Source organism: Podarcis filfolensis (assembly GCF_964270895.1).
Source record: "Podarcis filfolensis genome assembly, chromosome: 4".
NCBI lineage: Eukaryota > Metazoa > Chordata > Lepidosauria > Squamata > Lacertidae > Podarcis > Podarcis filfolensis.
Window position 1 is genome coordinate 23003874 of NC_139607.1, and position 19699 is coordinate 23023572.

Below are 19699 nucleotides of genomic sequence, written 5' to 3' on the forward strand. Positions count from 1 at the left end.
TAGAATAGAAATTAGATCCCTGCAGCAGACCAGCTTTTATCTGGTCACATTGGTGCATATGGCTCACACACATAACCTTTAATTAAATAGTACAGTACTGCAGTTATAGGACAAACCTCTTTCTACTTTCTTGAATCTCCAGGAGTCAAGGGACCATTGAAAGCCTGGCAGCAGCAACTCTTTGCAGTGTAAGGTGTCACTATATTAAGCTTTTTCTTGGGATTTTTCTTCCCTACGTCAACTAATTAAGAATCATTGTGGCAATTAATAAGCTTTTAACCAATATATCAACTAGACTTTTTTTTTTTAAGTACAAAACTGCAGTATAGGCTTGTCTTTGAGATACTGAAAGACATGTAAAATGACAGACAATGACTAAAGGTACCACTCAGTGCTAATGGAAATTCCCCTGTGCCCTATTAAAATAATAAACCAGAGCTGCAAAAGACAAACAACCATGCCCTTAATTCACAGCCTCACCCATTCTAATTTGACCTTGCTGATTAAAATTGCCCAGGGCTGATCAATGGGTGAAAGCCTCTGTTGATTAATCTACAGGCTTCAATTTATTAAAGCATTGAGCCCCGGTTTTAACACCAACATAACAACCAGTCAAAACTGTTCTTAAGATTTTTTTTTTAGATCATATTGAAGTGGGATGATCTAGTTTCTCACTATACATAAATGAAGCTTTTATGGCCTGAACTGCCCTTTCCATTTGTCTAGAAAACAGTAATTTACAGTGACCGCCTGCAACTTTTGCAGATACAGGAACACCAACTTTAGCCCACACTTCAAAGGCTTTGAATGTTGGGATTACTTGAGGACACAGATCATTGCTAACTTCTCCTTTAGAAGTAGTAGAAGAAGAAGAGTTTGGATTTGATATCCCGCCTTTCACTCCCTTTAAGGAGTCTCAAAGCAGCTAACATTCTCCTTTCCCTTCCTCCCCCACAACAAACACTCTGTGAGGTGAGTGGGGCTGAGAGACTTCAAAGAAGTGTGACTGGCCCAAGGTCACCCAGCAGCTGCATGTGGAGGAGCGGAGACGCGAACCCGGTTCCCCAGATTACGAGACTACCGCTCTTAACCACTACACCACACTGGCTCTCAGTGTGTTAAAGCTCAGCAGTTCCCTGTGTTCACTCCTGAAACTGATAGCCCTTGCCTCCCCCTTTCTGACATCAAGATGCAAAGTCACTATTTATCTAAACTGTACCTATTCCTGTAAGATGTTTCAACCTCTAATTAATGACTCCATATGACACACCTCTGTGTTTCTGGCTTGCTTTCTTATTTCAAGGGGCAGTTCATTATTTAGTAAAAGTGCCTTCTTCCAACTTTAGCTAGGATGCTAGCTACCACCTTTCTGGAAAGCCATTCACATAATAGTGAGCTCAAGACTGGACTACTGTAACATGTTCTATATGGGGCTGCCCTCAAATAGCATTCAAACATTAACTAGTGCAAAATGTTGTTGAGGAGTACTGATGGGCAATTTAGTTTCATCTCACCAGTTTTGCATGATCTGCAGTAGCTGTCAATTAATTTCTAGGCTCAATTCAATGTGCTAGTGTTAACCTTTAAAGCTTTTAAGAGGTTGGGACCTGGGTATCTTAAGAACATTTAAAGAACCTGCTGGATCCGGCCAATGGCCCATCTAGTCCAGCATCCTGTTCTCACAGTGATTAACCATAAAAAAATAAACATTTAAGGAACATATGTTTCCATTCATTTCTCCTTGCATGTTCTGATCATCACAGATCACCGTTACACTAGAAACCCCAATAGGGGTGTCAACAAGAGCTTCTGGGGCCAAAATATTTATGTGGACTAACAGATCCCTCCTCTACTCACAATCACAGAGAAAACCCATGGAAATCAATGAAGAAGACCAGGGCTTTTCTTCAGCTGGGACTCAGTTTTGTCACCTCTCAGGTGGGTGCCACTGCAATTATAAGAGAACAAGGGAGGTGTTCATGGTGAGTTCTGGCACCTCTTTTTCTAGAAAAAATAGCACTGAAATGACCAGTTCAAGTCCATTGATTTTAATGGATTTACGCTGAGTGTGCCTGAGTCAGGGGCCCCCAAAAACACTTTGGTCCCAGCTTTCTGCTGAAAATGGACATACATTTCACAGAAAGCAAGAAAAATATTTTTGCCAAATCATCTCTAAAATAAATTAATTTAACATCAATATATTACCCAAACTTAATAGGAAGATCACTTCCAAATCAATTTGGCCCAAATGCTCTAACCAAGCCCCAGTCCATATTTGCACGTGGGAAAAGCACAAGATTTACTGGTATAAAACTCCTGCTATTAGTCCATATGACTGGTGGTCTGTGGTCAGCTTGGCTGGTCCCATCTTCTGGTCTATTCTAATAGTAAGCAAAAAAAGTGGGGAAACAACCCTCTAGATGAGCAAAAAGTGTATTGAGTCCAACACTGCAGTTACACAGCAGACTAGATTTTCGGCTCTTAATAGCCCTACAGAGATAAGATATTCTAGGATGCTCACACATTCTGAAACCCAAAGATTATTGAATTCAATTGTCCTTCTCCACAGATTGCCAGTACCCCTGTGCTTGCTGGGGGAAAAAGAAAGTATTTTTCATATTATTACTGCAAGCTGTCAGCTTTGCCTTAAATTATTAAAGACCGAAAGAAATATTGACAAAGCCAGTGATTTTGTGGGGGAAAGCACTATAGCAATCCCGCTAAGCAAGCAATTTTGCACTCTGTGTTCACCCAGCCTGCCTTGCAATTTAAATATCAGTATACATTTAATGAAGGGAACTACCTGGGGAAATATAGCATTGCCCTTCACAAATAGCATAAATATTAAGTAGTGAAATGAGTTAATAATGCCAGAAAGGGCCAAGTTAAATTCAGATCAAATTTTTTTTAGACTTAATATTGTTTCATTGTGTTTATTTTCTGTGCCATATCCCAGAGTAATTTGGGTGTCTAAAGATATTTATTAAGCCCTTGGCAGATCCCAGAAAGGTAGGTTTCGTTTTTATACTGGATAAATTGCAGTGATTCCTCCCCCCCCCCCAGTGTAAAATTGCCTAGTACCGAAGTGCTCACTGCAAAATCACTGTCCCATGATGGAGAGTGGGGCCCTGACTGACTCCAGCTACTAAAGGTAAGGCAGCTGAACAGACTCTTCTTGGACTGGAGTTTTGGAGGGTTTAGCTTGGAGGCGGGTGTTGCTGTTGCTGCTGTTTTTATTTCGTATATTTATTTTTAATCTTGTAATTCAAATGGAAGTTGTTCAGTTAGGTTGTATATTTTTAATGTTTAATTTATTGTTTATGACTAGTTTTTATGCTGTGGTTAAACATCGTTTTCGTACTGTAAGCCGCCTTGAACATGGTTTGAACTGCAGAATGGTGGCATACAAATAAAATTATGTATGTATGTATGTATTAAAACTGAATAATATTTTTCTTCCATCCAAGTTTCCCCAGAGAGAGCTGCTCCACTCTGAAGGGTCAAGTTAAAGATCCCAAGTTTCTGTCTGTTTCTATTTCACTCAACCAAAATTCAAAATGGCTGTTTCACACATGCACATCTTTCAGATGTGCTAGATACCAAGTCAGGGCGAATTGCAAATCAGAGGCTCATTCATGGTTATTAACACCATTTTGTCAAGTTCCTGACCATTCATTCACAGAGATCCAACCCGCAAAACTCTCCATGTCAACAATGTATTGTTTATTTTCCCCAGATTTTGTCCATTGTAAGGAAGCCAAGAAGCAGAGCACCATCTCCAGGTACACTGATGCTTAAAGGTAGACCTCCTGCCATGGGAGATGACTAGAAGGGAGACAAAAGGTGACACAGCTAGGACTCCACTGTTTCATGCATTTCAGCAGGTTAACCCGATTCCAGAGTGGTTTTTAAAATGGGCTCCTTCCAGACATTTTCTGCCTCATATTTAGATCAGATGCATGATACTAGCAATCAAATTTCAGACCACTTGTTTTCACTAAAATGATCTGTGGAAAGCTTCTTGTGCCCCAGCCTAATAACCCACTGATGTGTACTTGATTCCTGGATTTTATTCACGACAACTGAACCTTAATAATGTTTTCAAAACAACCAAGCTAAATCATGACAATTGTAATAATCACATGAGAGAAGGAGTCTGCCTGAATCCTTCTAGAGATTGGCAAATGTACGTTTACAGTATTGAAGCATGAAGTATAAGGAATTGAGCTTTGCAGTAGTCTTAGATGCTTTTGAGCGGTTGATACAGAGGTTCCGACACATCCTGTTGTAACAGATTTCATTTCTGTAAAAGCCACTATGACCTCTGCCCTTTTAAGTCCTATATATTTATTTCATCTAAATATGTGCGTGTGTCCATGCATGCATGTGTTCTGTCAGGGAAGCTCTCAAAAGGAGAGAGTGAGACAATAAAAGAGCAATTGAAAAGTATACGGTAACAAGCAACATATACACAGTATCAAATATAATTTAAAAACATATTGGCAGAAATCTAATCTAAAAGCCACCAGGAATGATAAAACCAGTTGCTAAAGGTATGACATAATAAAAAGATTTTCAAAGACTGTCTTAAAAAGAAAAGGAATGTATTGGATTTTCACAGGAAGGGAGTTCTGTCCTTTGTATCTTCTAGTGGGATCAGAGTACAACCTTTGATGCTGATCTTTGCACTCAAGTTCACATGGGATCAAGCAGTCTTTCAAATAACCTGGTCTCAAGCTGTTTAATGTCAACACCAGCACTTTTAAGTTGAGCCTGAAAACAAATTGGGAACCAATGCAATTGATGTAGAATTAGTGCAACACGTGCCGATTGCCTTCCTCCTACATTATGGACCAACTGCAGTTTCCATTCTTTTCTTTCTAAGGCAATTCTGTATGCAGCAAATGGCAGCAGTCAAGTCTGGACGCAACTGGTGTATGTATACCTGAGATTGCCAGTACAATCTCATGGCATTTTATTGGTGAGGGGAGAGACTCCATCAGGCAAGGCCTCCTTCCACCTGCCTTGCCCCACCCTCCGGCCCTGGGTCTCCTCATAAGGAAGCTGTTCCTGGAGGAATAACTGTGAGGGGAGAGACTCCATCAGGCAAGGCCTCCTTCCACCTGCCTTGCTCTACCCTCTGCTTCTCAATGTGTATTGTATTGTTTGATGTACTGTGGCTTGCTGTTGTTTTATTGATTATAGTTTAGATATTATTGTAACTGTTGAGTGGATTTCTGTTTAACTTTTATATGTTGATATTATTATTTTATACTATTCTAATGATTGTTGAATGTTACTTTTTTGATGGAGGTTGCCTATTTTAAAGTTATGTTTTATTATCACATTTTTGTATTGCGTTAGATTGTTATAAGATGTACATTTTTTGTTTCTTCAGCTTGTAAACCGCCTTGTGTATTGTAAGATAGAAAGGCAGTATACAAATTAAAAATGATGATGATGATGAACAGTATGTCCCACTGAGTACAATGGCACTTACTCCTAAGTAAGTGTGCATAGGATTTCAATCTCACTCAGTGCTTTCTGTAGGTAGGGTGACAGTCAGCAAACCAACCTAAGGTGATTAAAAAACCAAAAACAAATCTCCTAGTCACTCATGCATTCTCATTTGCAGCCTAGACTGAAAAATAGTACCTGCTCCACTGGGGATGGCTGTCAATACCATCCTGACAGAATGAGGCAAAATGACCTCAGTGGTCATTTTGCATCCAGATAATTGCCCCAAGCCGGGAACAGCAAACAATGTGCCCTGCAGATATTGTTGGACTACAACTCCCATCATAACTGGCCACCAATCATGCTAGCTACAGCTGATAGGAGTTGGAATCCAACAGCATGGAGTAGGGCACCACATTGGATATAATAATAATAATAATAATAATAATAATAATAATAATAAATATACCTTTATTCTCATTGTACAAGCTGTGTACATTGAAATTAAACGAGCCTCTGTGCCCTAAGCTAACAGGGCAAAACTCTAAGCAGAAGAAACAGGCAACATTTTTGTTTGTAATATTACACGCCCTTTTACAAATGGGCTCTTTCAGAAATGGACCTGGAACAGAGAGCAAGATGGGCTTTGTGGAACACTGACACTCCCCTTTCCCGATTTTAATGTTCTTTAGGTTTGAGTGGCAAAGCCTAACATACAGTTGAGCGCTTGTGTGGTTCCTCTTCATGGCATTATACCCTTTTAAGTATAGAATATAAGGAATCTGGTAATAAATATAAGGAATCTGGTGAACAACCACCATTTGGATCCACCCCTAATGTAGTAGCCAATATACTTGGATTTCCTTTCCCCTTTTTGTATTGAGTCTATTAAATTGCAAACCATTACTGCAAGGGATGGGAGCTGCATTGAGCGCCTTGCCAAAAAAAAAGGGGCAGTGAATAAATGGAAAATAAATAAAGGGCATCTATTGGCAGCAGCCTTCTAAGCGGACCTCCTTTCTTGCCCTGGTACACCCTAAAGCAGATTGAATGTGGAACTTAAATACATGTGCCCTACCACCCAGGTATACAGTCCCTTTAAATTAACTGTTTGTTTTGAGCTGTTTATTGGCTGTTGGGTAGAGGTAGGGCTTTCCTGGTCATTACTTAGGACCTTATCCACCCAAACCGTGCTGAGGTCCTTTCCTTTCATTTCCGCTGCGTTTTCACTGATATTCATCGGCAGGGAGGGATCACAATTATATTGTGATGAGCTCCAAAATATTCTCACGTCAAACTAGGAATTACACAAATGGTGTCAAAACAACAGTGGCAGAGCCTGGAGTCTTCCACCTAAATGCAAAGTGTATGCAAATCTCTTAATCATAATATTTTATCCAGTAAATTACAATTTGGAAATGAGTGCCAGTGCTCCAGTTTATGCTTCCAAACTGAATAGTTGTCCTACAAGCCATGTCTACAAAGTTAATAGGAAAAGACCAAGTTCAGCTTAATTATGTCTATTAAGAAGAAGGAATCATTATATTTTATTCAGGTTTTTTCAAGTTCGTCAAAGGTTACATGTCGTGACCTTATTGCTGGTGGCAATGGACAGGCTACAAACAGGGCAGATTTCTTCTTATTTACTTGCAAGTTTCGTTAAATGTGTCCTTTGTGGTTTAGGCGTCGAGGCTGCGAAGCACTAAAGTTTTCTGAGAAAGGGTTGGATGGGGTGGGGTTAAATTAAACATAGTCTAAATGTTTGGGTTTTTTTAAAAAAAATCAAATAATTCTACTGCTATATTTCAAATTTAAAACTGTGAGTTATAAATCTGCTCAAAGATATTAGTGTTCAACGACATTTTGCAAAAAGCAATGTAGCTCTTGAAAAAGCACTCATCAGCTCTCTAATGGAAATGTCGTCTTCTGGTGTGGAAGTGAAACAGCTTAATGGTACTCTTGATGCCTGTGTACAGCTTTATTCCTTTGTATACTAATGATATTTATCTCTTAACCTCAGCAGTTGTTGTTTTTTACTATCCCATTACTTAGCATTGGGTTTATTTTTGTTACATAGGATGGTGTTGTGGTTAACAGCAGCTAAATGAAAATCTTTCTGCTTGTTGTATTGCTGGTTAGTGACTGATGGTGAAAAAAAAGAAGGAAAAATCCAGCTGCCACCTATTTCTAAAGTGTTGTGTATTCATGAAAAGGCAGAAGTTCAAACAAAAACTGGTTTTAAATGTCAGAGAATTAAACACTAATTAGGCATTATTCCTCCTCATCTCAGCACTGTTTTCTTTTGGTTCCAACAGAGTTAATCAAAGGAAGCCAAAAGAGATAGCCGGCCAGCCGGCCAGAGGCCTTAACTTGTGTACAATCCTCTCCGCCTCTTTGTCTCATAATGTGGATGATAACACCAGCCTACCTTTATAAGACTATTGCGAGGATCCTTGAATTTATCACTGTGGAGCACTTTGAATGTAAATGCAAAATAAATTCTATGTTCTGAAGTAGTACAACTGAAGGTTAGGGTAGAAGTGAACGCATGGTCCTTGGTTCTAGAAGCTTTAGGGTCTTTTGTTAGACAAAGAATAGGCAGCAAAACTTGGAGTAAAAAAACAAAACCCAAGCTGAATATATTTCCCTGGCCTTGACCATAACTACATTTCCTGAACACATAACCTTATTTGTGCCTTAGAGAACAGATGTCGGTCTTTCAGTGCTGTGTTCTCACTGATGGAAGCTTTTGGCTAACAAAATAAAATTAAATAATTACTGCCCTCATCCAGATATTCCAGTTATGACTAATAATGGAGCCCATCCAGCCAAAGTTAAGCACTTTGTAATGCCCCATTAATTTCAACTGGAGAACATTAAGCATGTGCTTTAAAAAAAACATCTCCCACTGAAGGTCTTATAATGTTTTGTTTACTTTGGCTGGATTGTGCCCAATGATTTCAAAGAATTTCAGAACAATCCTATGTATGCTTACTCAGAAGTACATCCTACTTGGTTCAATGGGTCTTAGTGCTTAGTAGGTGTGTACTGGACTGCAGCCTTAACTAATAAAATTTAACTTAACTAATATTAAGCTATAGTTACTAATGTTCCCAAATGTATTAATGGTGGCATGAAAATTAAAAAGTTGTGTGTCATTGCAATAATTCTACTAAAGGAGAGCTGTGCAATATATTATTTCATTACCACCACTGTGGTCTAAACCACTGAACCTCTTGGGCTTGCCAATCGGAAAATCAGCAGTTCGAATCCCCGTGACGGGGTGAGCTCCCGTTGCTCTGTCCCAGCTTCTGCCAACCTAGCAGTTCAAAAGCACGTCAAAGTGCAAGTAGATAAATAGGTACCGCTCCAGCAGGAAGGTAAACAGTGTTTCCGTGTGCTGTTCTGGTTTTGCCAGAAGAGGCTTAGTCATGCTGGCCACATGACCTGGAAAAACTGTCTGCAGACAAACGTCGGCTCCCTTGGCCAGTAAAGCAAGATGAGCGCCACAGCCCCAGAGTTGTTCGCAACTGGACTTAACTGTCAGGGGTCCTTTACCATTACCTTTTATGACTCCTTTCCACCTAAGCGGAGTTGTGTTCTTTTTTAAAATCCATTTTATTAATGGTTTTTACCATATTATACAATAAAAACCAAACAAAGCTGATATCTAAAAAGTGAAAAATAATAAAAAGAAAAAGAAAAGAAAGAAAAAAGAAACACCCACATAATTATATATATATATATATCTATCTATATATATATATATATATTCTATCATCAACCTTCTATCTTCAATTCACAGAGATCCACATCCACCCATCCCTCACTTGGTACAGCTTCCATCTTTCTCAGCTTCACACCCTGAGAAAGACCACTCTGTTCTGTCTCTCACACAGATACCGGTATTTTCATTTTCCAGGCCAAGTTCAAAGTATTAATATTTTAAATTGCAGGGAAAATATGAGAATGAAAACACAGCTATCCTTCAAAATTCACTCCAGATTTTGCAATACAGTTCCCCAGCCATGTAAAGTGTCCAGAATAATGCATATTCTTGAAAACAACATACAAAAATGCATTATATTAAGGGATGTTGCTCTGTAAAGATGCATATATTAGGCAATATCACATATAAACAATTGCATATTGGGCAAATTTTGCACCAGAAATGAATAATAATCACAAACTGAGAGAAGCTGAAATTGATAGATTTGCGTACCACTAGTAGTCACTCAACCCACATGGAAAAAGCTCACTGAAAAGGATCTCAAGGTCTTTCTACTGGCCACACTCTGCAGCCTTCCTGGGTGCCTGCACTTCCTGAAAATCCCTTGGTTCCCTCAGCTTCACCTCCCAGTTAAGAACAGCACAGTGGAAAGACTAACCACTGGGTACCACACAACCATTATTTGTCTTTTTTTTTTACTTTTAAAGACCTTAGTGTGGAAAGATTATTTGCTTGTTTTTAAGGTTAAGGGAAAGACTTTTTTAAAAAAAAACAACAGCAACCCAGGCCTTCTGGCTCCTGCGTTTCAATTAGAGGTCAGAGGAAGACATCCTGCAGTGCCTTCTCCCATGGGGCTTTTTCAAACAGGAAGTGTGGGCAGCAGGGGAGGCTACAGAGTGCTGGAATAATGATTAATGGAAAGAAAATGACAACACACCAGCCATCTCACTATGATAAGGTTAACTTCACTGAAATTCCAAAGGAATTTTCAATTGCCTGGAGAATGCCACATTAAAATAGAAGCTTCTTTCAGCGGATGAAAACGTCTGAAAAACCGGGGGACAGATTCTGGCATATCACTAGTTCACACCTTGACAAAAGCCCATATTTTCAAAACTCCGGAAGTTCCATTGCATATACGGCCTTACAAAAGTTGTGACTATATCTTTTGGGGCAACAATAGCAACAGTATCTTAAAGTGACAACAAAACTCCTCAGAAGACAGTTACGCCTGGCTTTCTTAAGGCAAATATCCAGATGGTCATTGACTGATTTAACCTGACTGCTTCACTCATTCTTTGAGATAAGAATTGTCATTCTGAGGAAGTGTCACCTATAGGAAGGTTTAGAGCCGGTTTTTGACAACATGCCTATGTGCTCTCCTGAATATGAATTGTGTTGGCTCTTAGCCCTCAGAGGTGTTTAAAATAGCAAGCATTTTGCCTTATTCTAGGCATGTTTATGAAGAAGTAAGTCCACTAGGGTTCCATGGGGCTCACTCTTGACTAAGTCAATGTACAGCCCAAATTGTAGCCTATATTTCGGGTTAGCAAGGGATGAAGGGCCAGTCACATGGGATTTGCTCATCAACTCATCGAACGGTCCTTTTAATCACAGCGGTGTGAGCAGCAATGGGGGCTTATAATGAGCTTCCACCTCATCTCACAATTATTCATTATTTGAAGGAGAATTTTGTCCCCTAGCTCTGATTATGGAAAAATGTATTCCCATAATAATCTGCATGAATAGTTATCTTGGATTGTTTGATAGTAATATTTTTGTAACAGATATAACAAGATGTATTAACAGGTCCAACCAAAAATTGAATTATGCTTTGTAAAAGGAATAAATGTATAGCCTAACAAATGAATGAAGGATAGCTCGCTTGAGTGAACATCCGAAGAGGGAGAAGATCCAGTGCTGTTGCAATACTGCTTCCCTTCCAGTATGCTTTCTGAACATCTAGAAAGGGGATGTGAAACAGGCACTGCTAAACCTTTGGCTTATGCATTGCTCCTAGTAATTCCACAGTCATCATAATGGCAGACACCCCCTGTGGGCATGAACTGCATGCTTTTCTGAATGAGGTTAATATTCCAATAAAGGGACCAGGGAAGCAGAACAAAAGATGTCTGCTCCTATTGAGCACTCATGTCAGCTTGTAGAACAAATCCAGCAGCCAGTGGCCCTGCAAGCTACTTTGGGGCATTATATCTGAACTCAAAACAGCTGGATTCAGTCATTCCTCAAAGCAGCATGCACAACCCTAGTGTTTGCTACAGCTTGATCACAAACCTGCTGAAATATACTCAGAGTCGCAAAGTGATTTCATGCTCTTTATTCAGCTCATAGTGGTGAGGAGGAATGAATGAAAGTCCCCTCAAAGTATCTGCTTTATATACATTATTTACACAATGGGCTGCACATGATTGGCTAATTCCGGAATTCTACTGTAAGCCAATCAAGTTGTGGATTCACTTCTATCTGGAGCATGATTAGGTGGTTCCTGCCAACCAATCATACTGCTGCATTGTTCTAGGACCAATCAGACTGCTGCATTCTGAATCCTATTGTTCTAGGACCAATCAGACTGCTGCCTTTTGGATCCTATTGTTCTAGGACCAATCAGACTGCTGCAGTTTGGATCCTATTCAACTCAGTACATAACACCTGCCATTATGGCAACTTAAGATAATGGCTAATCCAGCTTTAAGGTTTGTCTTTGCCATGACCTTTGTGTCCAAGCACACTTGATACCATTACAAAATATATACTCTCGTCAGTTCTGATGGGTGATGCGTGTAAAATGTGGTATCCCTTTTAAAATCCATGGAAGCAGGAATCTTCCCTGGTTGCTGCTTCTGGGTATTTTAAAGGAGCACGGGCCACATTTATGTGTGGGCACGCATCACACCTGATTGCTTTGTGCTTGTACATATGCACTTGTGTACAGAATGTAAGGTAAGGGTTGGCCTGTTCAAGAAAACTTCCTGTGGCCTGATTGGCACTGGCAGTTTATTCAGGCCTGGAACAAATGTGTGCTGATCTGCACCCTCCGTACCATGAAAACATCTGGGTAAGCGTGTTTGCAAATAAAGCATGAGGATATAAAATGAAAACCTCTCTCCACTTATAGAGTCTGTTTCAGAAAATTCTTTCTAAAATGGGGAGACTGAGTTAGGATATCTCAAGGGGCAAAATATGTACAGTGGTACCTCGGTTTACGAACTTAATCCATTCCGGAAGTCCGTTCTTAAACCAAAGCAGTTCTTAAATTGAGGCATGCTTTCCCTAATGAGGCCTCCAGCCGCCAGTGCCCTTCCACCATTCAGCTTCCATTCATGGACCGAGATAAAGTTTGCTAACCGGATCACTACTTCCGGTTTTGTGGAGTTCTTATATTGAATAGTTCATAAACAGGGCTGTTCTTAAACTGAGGTACCACTGTACTTTGGAACTCTGTACCACGAAGAGGTGCAGCAATGAATTTAGCAACTTCCAAAGGGTGAACATGCCAGTGATTTCCTTCTGATCCTGCCACTGTCCACTTCCATTTACCACCATCTTGTTACCATCTCCGGTGTTGGGCCTCAGATATTTTTAGCCGTCTGAAGAAGAGCCTGAGAGTGCAAAATTTGAGAATCTGTGCCTCTAGCGAATTCTTCTAAACCTTCCACAGCAGAAGCAGCCATGCTAAAACCTGGCTTCAGCTAGGCAAATGGAGAAATGTGTGAGTTCTTTCTAAGTGGGTTTCTCTTAATGTGCACCCAGCTGATAAAAAGACCCTGCTCCACCCTGCAGTAGGATGGAAGAGGATTTTGGGACCAACCTATGAGAGGGTGCTTCAGAGTTACAGACAGAAGAATTTATTGGGCAGCAATTACAGCTGTTAGTAGGATCTGTGCACAATTTATGACAAGGAAATGCCCCTACCTTTGATTGTGGCTACACACTTTCCCTCTCCATCAACCTTCAAACCAAAGCAAATGCCTGCATCACATCTTTCCCTACCCTTATTGAAGGACGCTGCCTTCTCTTGCAAGAATCCCTGAGACAAACTGAGACTGTCCTAGCCAAGAGGCCCCCAGAGAGCTTTGTGGAATGGGGAGAAATGTATGAGGAGATGTGCTAGACTGACGGGTACAAAAATAAACTATAAACTGTCTTTTCTTAGAGCACAATTCATGTGAGAATGCATTTCCTGACAGGTGTCTATCTGCTAGATAGATATTGGCATCTCTGCACTGCATTTCCCTCTTAATCATCCAGGCAGCTGGCATCAGAACTACCAGGTTTCAAATGACTGAGGTAGGCCAAGTGTATCAAAACATTGCCTACCAAGTATTTTAGGAATGTGATAGTGTTAAGTGGCCACATGCCAAACACTTTCACCACAACTGTGTGTTATCTATGAATGTTAACTGTCCGCAGGGAGTATCAGCTATCCATTTCTAAGTATGTTTTGACTGTCTTTTCAGATTCAGTTGGTGCCAATAGTGAAGCAAGCAAAACAAAGAGGTTCCCTGGCATAGTTTTGCCATCTACATCATTTTCTGCAGGACAAGGAAAAGGAAATATAACAGTGAATGAAATCTCAATACTGGAACTCTCTACGTACTTTAACATTCTTTGCCACACCTGTGTTTGTTTGCACATGCAAACCATAATTTGATCCAATTAGAAATACAAACATCATTTGGTAGATGAAAATGTAACTGAATATAATTAGAATTGCAATAACCTGTCTTCTACTGTCTAGGTTTATAATGAAAATATTTGTAAAATTTCGTTCAAAAAAATGGCAGATTACTCCCATGGCTCCACCTTGTTGTGTCAAAAATTAACATTTAAATTGACTCATCAACCATCACTGGACAAGAAGAGGACATATTCTGTGGTAACTTTTCATGGGCTGTAGATTCTTCAGAAAATGCTGTTTTGGCTGAACATTTCTGTCATCAGAATAGTTCATTAGTACATCAATAGTTCCTTGTGTAAATCAATGGCCTATTTATTTCCTGATGACACCTTGAGAGTGTTCTACAAGCTGACTCACAGAATGATATAATTGTAGAGTTTGAAAGTACCCCTGGGGCTAATCTAGTCCAACTCCTTGCAATGCAGGAATCTCAACTAAAGCATCCATGGCAGATGGTCATCCAACCTCTGCTACAAATTGGTCCTTACCTGAAAATTTATCCTGGTATTTAAATAGAGTAGTGGATTACATAGTGTCTTATCATCATCAATATTTTTATATTACCCTTCGATCATATGCCTAGCCAATATAGCCTAGTAGAAGTAACCCCCAGCCCTTTAACGATTGTTCAACAAAATTCTAAGCATTTAAATGGTAAATTGCCCAAGTAGAAAATTGCTCAAATTCCTGACAAATCCTTTCATTCTAATTAGGGTTATGTCTGTAAATGAATAATAGCTCAGAGGTGTTTCAAAATAATTTTTTTGAAATGTTTTATGTATCATCTTTTAGAATGAGTATAGGGGTTAAAGGATAAATGCAAACAATGTTTATTAAAAGCATACAGTGCTACCTCGGGTTAAGTACTTAATTCGTTCCGGAGGTCCGTTCTTAACCTGAAACTGTTCTTAACCTGAAGCACCACTTTAGCTAATGGGGCCTTCTGCTGCCGCCGCGCCGCCAGAGCACGATTTCTGTTCTCATCCTGAAGCAAAGTTCTTAATCCGAGGTACTATTTCTGGGTTAGCGGAGTCTGTAACCTGAAGCATATGTAACCCGAGGTACCACTGTCTTTAGTGGGAAAAATCTCTCTGAAAATATCACTTTGCCTGCTTCTATCTTACAGGGAAGCTATTGGTTTAAACAAGTTGGGTTTGTTCGTTGTTTAAAAACAAAAAACACATACACTGTTTGATGGGGTTTCATTAATCATGTGACATCCTGGATATGACAGCAAATGATGCAAAGAATGCAAACATTTGTAACCTCAGGAATGCCATTCATAACAGAACAGTCAGCAAGTACAGTAATTTGAGACTGAGGAATACATATGCAGGGCTGTTCTTGCATGCAGTTCCAAGGTCTCTCTCATTCCTTGATTCCTCAAGACACTTGATGATGACTAGCTAAATGTGTGAAATGTTTCTACTGAGGAAACACTGGCCACAATCAATATGTACACAACTACATCCCCAGCAGGGCCAGACTTACCATGAGAGAGAACAGGGCAGCAAACTCATGTAAATTGACTGGGACAACTCCTTCTGAGTTCTGAGCAATAATCCAACCATTCCAATTCTCCCAAGTCCCTGGTAGCAAAGCTTGCTTGATTCTGGTTTTAATGCCTGCCCTGTGGCCCCCTAGCTAGTCCCTTGCCTCTAGATACAGTGGAGGAGAATGCGTCTGTACTGGACTGAGGTGGCGTAAGGATAAGTTTCCTTTGGGAATTGGGCTGGAAGGAACAAAGAATGGAGGGTGTGGCCAGCTGCAGAGAGAGAGAACAAGTGGGAGAGAGAACAAGTTGGAAGGTTGACTGCTTCAAGCATGCTCAGAATTATTTTTCTGTATTTTGCAACCCCATTAATTTTTGACCTGTGTTCTTCTTGCTGCTGCATGGAATAACACATGAATCTGACCTTTGAAATTTGTAAGTAAAACACTCACACTAACAGTGTGTTCTGTTCAGTGTGAGAGGAGTAGAAAAGGGGAAGAACTGTTGGCAACTTAAACTATTTTAAGGTTTAACAGCCTAAATCCCCACACTACACTGCTGCTTGTTTTTGTGATTCTCTCTTGCTGCTGAGGCTCTCTCTCTCTCACTGAAGTTTGTGTTTCTAGATATATGCATCCAGCACATTCTTTTATTAATTATCTCACATGGATGATCTATCTATTTATCTATCTATATCTGTCTATCTATCTAATCCCACTTGTCACACCCCATTCTAAGCATTTATTTACTGCCATTGTGAGCACCTATATGTCAAACTTAAATGGTCTAGCAGTCGGTCCCTCTCCTTGGGGAATCCTAAGAAGGGGTCAGGAAACTGTAACAGAGAATTCTTAGCATCCTCACCAACCTACAATCCCCAGGATTCATTGGAAAAAGGCATGGTATTTCAAACTGTGTGAAACTTACATAGTTTAGTAATGTAGGCTCCTAAAACATATAGGAAAAGGCTGTGTATGGAGGGGTTGCTTTTAACTGGGCTCAAATGGCATGTTGACTTTAACTGTTTTCAAAAATGATTTTATGCTGGCTCTTGTGTACATTATTAAACTGTTTTATGTGTTTCCTCCTGCAGGGAAATATAACACTGGATATCATTGTTATTAATAACAATAAACAATAAATGAAAAGTTGTAACATTTCAACTTATAATTCTTGAATCAGTCTATAAATATTTTCAATAATTTGAGAATAAAAATTCTGTCCTTGGATTGTGTTCTCAAAAGATAAGTCAATTGCAACTTGCATGAATAATGTACAGTATTTCTATTTCTTATTGAAACCCTGCTTTGGACCAAAATATACACACTCTCAAGTGAACTGCAAGCTAGTGAGAAAACAAACAATTCTTTCATAAAGCCAGAGCAAAATTAAGCTCAGTCTTCTATCCAAACCTGAAATTCATTTTGTACAGGATGACGAAGCTGAGCTAAAGAAAAAACAGTCAAGGCAATGCAACAGTTAATCACAAAAGGACAAGCTATGCTGCCTGATGCCGGCAGAGAGCTTATTCCAAACAACACGCAAGAAACATGACTTTGCATAATGAAAAATCGTACCAAGGCTTGGCATAGTTGATTGTGCACCTAATAGATCTGCTGCAAAAGCTGACATTATGTGATCTTAATACAGAGTTGGTGCGAAATTTAATTTCAGAAGTTGCTATTTTAACTGTTTGTAGTGCACAGGGAGACTGTATGTTTGCATGAGGCTTAAAAAAGACTGCACGGGAAAGATGGATAAAGGTGCTTTAGATACAAGGTTTAGTTTAGGGTAACTGAGCCTGCTCTATCACTCAGGATACAATTTGCTCCCCCAGGTGGTCACTCTCTTGCTTTTTATAAAATTCAGAGCAACTGCTGTTGGTGTTGATGATTTATATACAGCTTAATGCCAAAAAAACACCAATTACACAAGGATTAAAATATAAAATGCACAATAAAACAATCCCATTAAAATATAAACACCCATAATTAAAATTCCAATAAAACAATCATAATAAAACATCTGCCCACACTGTCCAGCCTACACTTTCAAGTGCTGATTTCCTAGTTTCTATTTCTGGTTAGCTATTGCATTTGCAGAAGAATTGCCTAGAAACATATCCAGAGACAAAAGATTCTGAATGATGCTAAATATCTACGTATTTTGTGGAGCAAATATTTTCTTCTTCCTTGGTTCATAATACTCAAGCTTCAGGCTACTTAATGTCAGTAGGTTCAATATAATAGAAAGTACTTATTTCACAGAATTACAGAACTGTGGAGCTGAAAGGTACCCCAAGGGTCATCTAGTCCAACCCCCTGCAATGCAGGAATAACAACTAAAGCATCCATGACAGATGGCCATCCAACCTCTGTTCCAGTGAAGGAGAACCCACCACCTTCTGAGTGAATCCATTCCACGGTTGAACATCTCTTACTGTCAGAATGGTCTTCCTGATGTTTAGTCAAAATCTAGTTTCTTATAACTTGAATCCATTGGTTTGAGTCCTATTCTCCAGAGCAGGAGAAAACAACCTTGTTCCATCTTCCATGTGACAGCCCTTGAGATATTTGAAGATGGCTATCATGTCTTTTCTCAGTGTCCTATTTTCCAGGCTAAACATACCCAATTCCCTCAACCGGAGTTTTCAGATTTGGTTTCCAGACCTTTAATCATTTTGGACACCGTCCTCTGCACATGTTCCAACTTGTCAATATCCTTCTTGAATCATGGCGCCATAGGCTTGTCATGTACCCCTGAACTAACCTGCTGCCCTCAAGTGCAATGCAGGATGCAAACTCACTGCCAGTGTTGAGATAAGTTTCAACTTCCATACCAATTGGTTTCTGAACATTGAATTGTTGGAGGTGAAATAGCCCTGTTCAGGAGGCACCACAAATGAGAGGTATAGGAAGGCAGAAATTGTTGCAGCAGGTCTTTAAAATGTTGAGTTGGATGGAGGCATAATTTGGCATCTTCAGAAAGCAGCACATCTTTAGCCAGCAATGCCCAAAGCTTGCACCTTGAACTGCTCGCTTAGTAGTTCACCTGTTAAATGCCAAATTTAGAACCCCAATCTCTTAAACAGGTAGATTCCTAACATAGCTAAATATCTAGGAAGGTTTCTACAACCACAGATGAAGCCTTTTAAGACTATATAGTGCCAGAAAATACAGTCATATCTCATGTTATGTCCGCTTCATGTTACGTTCTTTCAGATTATGTCCCACAGTGACCTGGAAGTACCGGAAAGGGTTACTTCCGGGTTTCGCTGCTCACACATGCGCAGACACGCAAAATGAAGTCATGCGCATGCGCAGAAGCGGCAAGTGGCAACCTACGCGTGCGCAGACGCACTGCTGCGGGTTGCGTTCTTTTCATGTTGCGAACGGGCCTCCGGAATGGATCCCGTTCACAACCAGAGGTACCACTGTATTCACCAGTACTCTGAAGGAAGTGTGGGGTGAATAACATATCGGTTGCATTCAAGTTTTTAGAATAATGCAGTATAGTTTGGTCTAACACATCTCCGTGCAGATAATCTCTTAAAAGGTGTCCTCAGTTCTACCGCTCTACATTATCTACAGAATAAGGGAACTTGCTATGCTATTTGTGATCATTTAACCAGTAACAGGGCTTCATAATAATAATAATAATAATAATAATAATAATAATAATAATAATAAATGTGCCAAGGCATGGAAGCTATGCAGCATTCTCTGGTTACTACCATTTGCTTTTGCAGTGCTCTCCCCTGGGAAGAGACACACACTACACTGTGTATAAACAAAATTCACTGCCTTTCTTTAAAAACAAAAAGGATACCCAAAAGAACCAGGACTGAAAGGATAACCTTTACACATTATTAGCTGCAATGCAGTAATTCGTTTTATCTCTGCCACACACATATGAAATGAACAGCAGTGTTTGGCCAACCTGCCCCCATCCCTGGGAGCAGGAAACCACCACCATTTTCCAATACATGCTCCTTTTGTTTCACCAGCTGGAGTTGTCCAGGGAGAAACAGTGTAATGTTTGAGGAAGATGGAACAATAGCTAAAAAGCTTCTGTTTCTGCTTTGAAGTGCCCACTTGCGTGCTTTGAAGTATTAAATGGGTTGGGTTTTTTCTGCATCAGATGTTATTAACAGCTTGATACTCACAGCCCTTGATTCAACATGCCATGTGATATGATACCCAAACTGAGCAAAAACAAGAGGAGAAAGCTGTCAGAACTGTTACATTTTTAGACAAACATGAGAATATAAAAAAACCAAATTCTTAAGTGCAAAATAGGCAAGATGACTATTTGACCCAAT

The 19699-nt window shown here is 39.8% G+C and overlaps 1 protein-coding gene and 1 long non-coding RNA gene across 4 annotated transcripts in view; both read right to left on the reverse strand.

The window, feature by feature from the left end:
• Positions 1-19699, reverse strand: part of FGF14 (fibroblast growth factor 14) — a 293565-nt gene that overhangs the window by 191246 nt on the left and 82620 nt on the right. The window lies entirely within an intron of this gene.
• On the reverse strand, positions 8383-13586 carry LOC310761414. Its single transcript, XR_014547475.1, has 2 exons — positions 11858-13586; positions 8383-11482 (listed from the first exon to the last, which is right to left on the reverse strand). It is a non-coding gene; the product is annotated as an uncharacterized lncRNA (long non-coding RNA).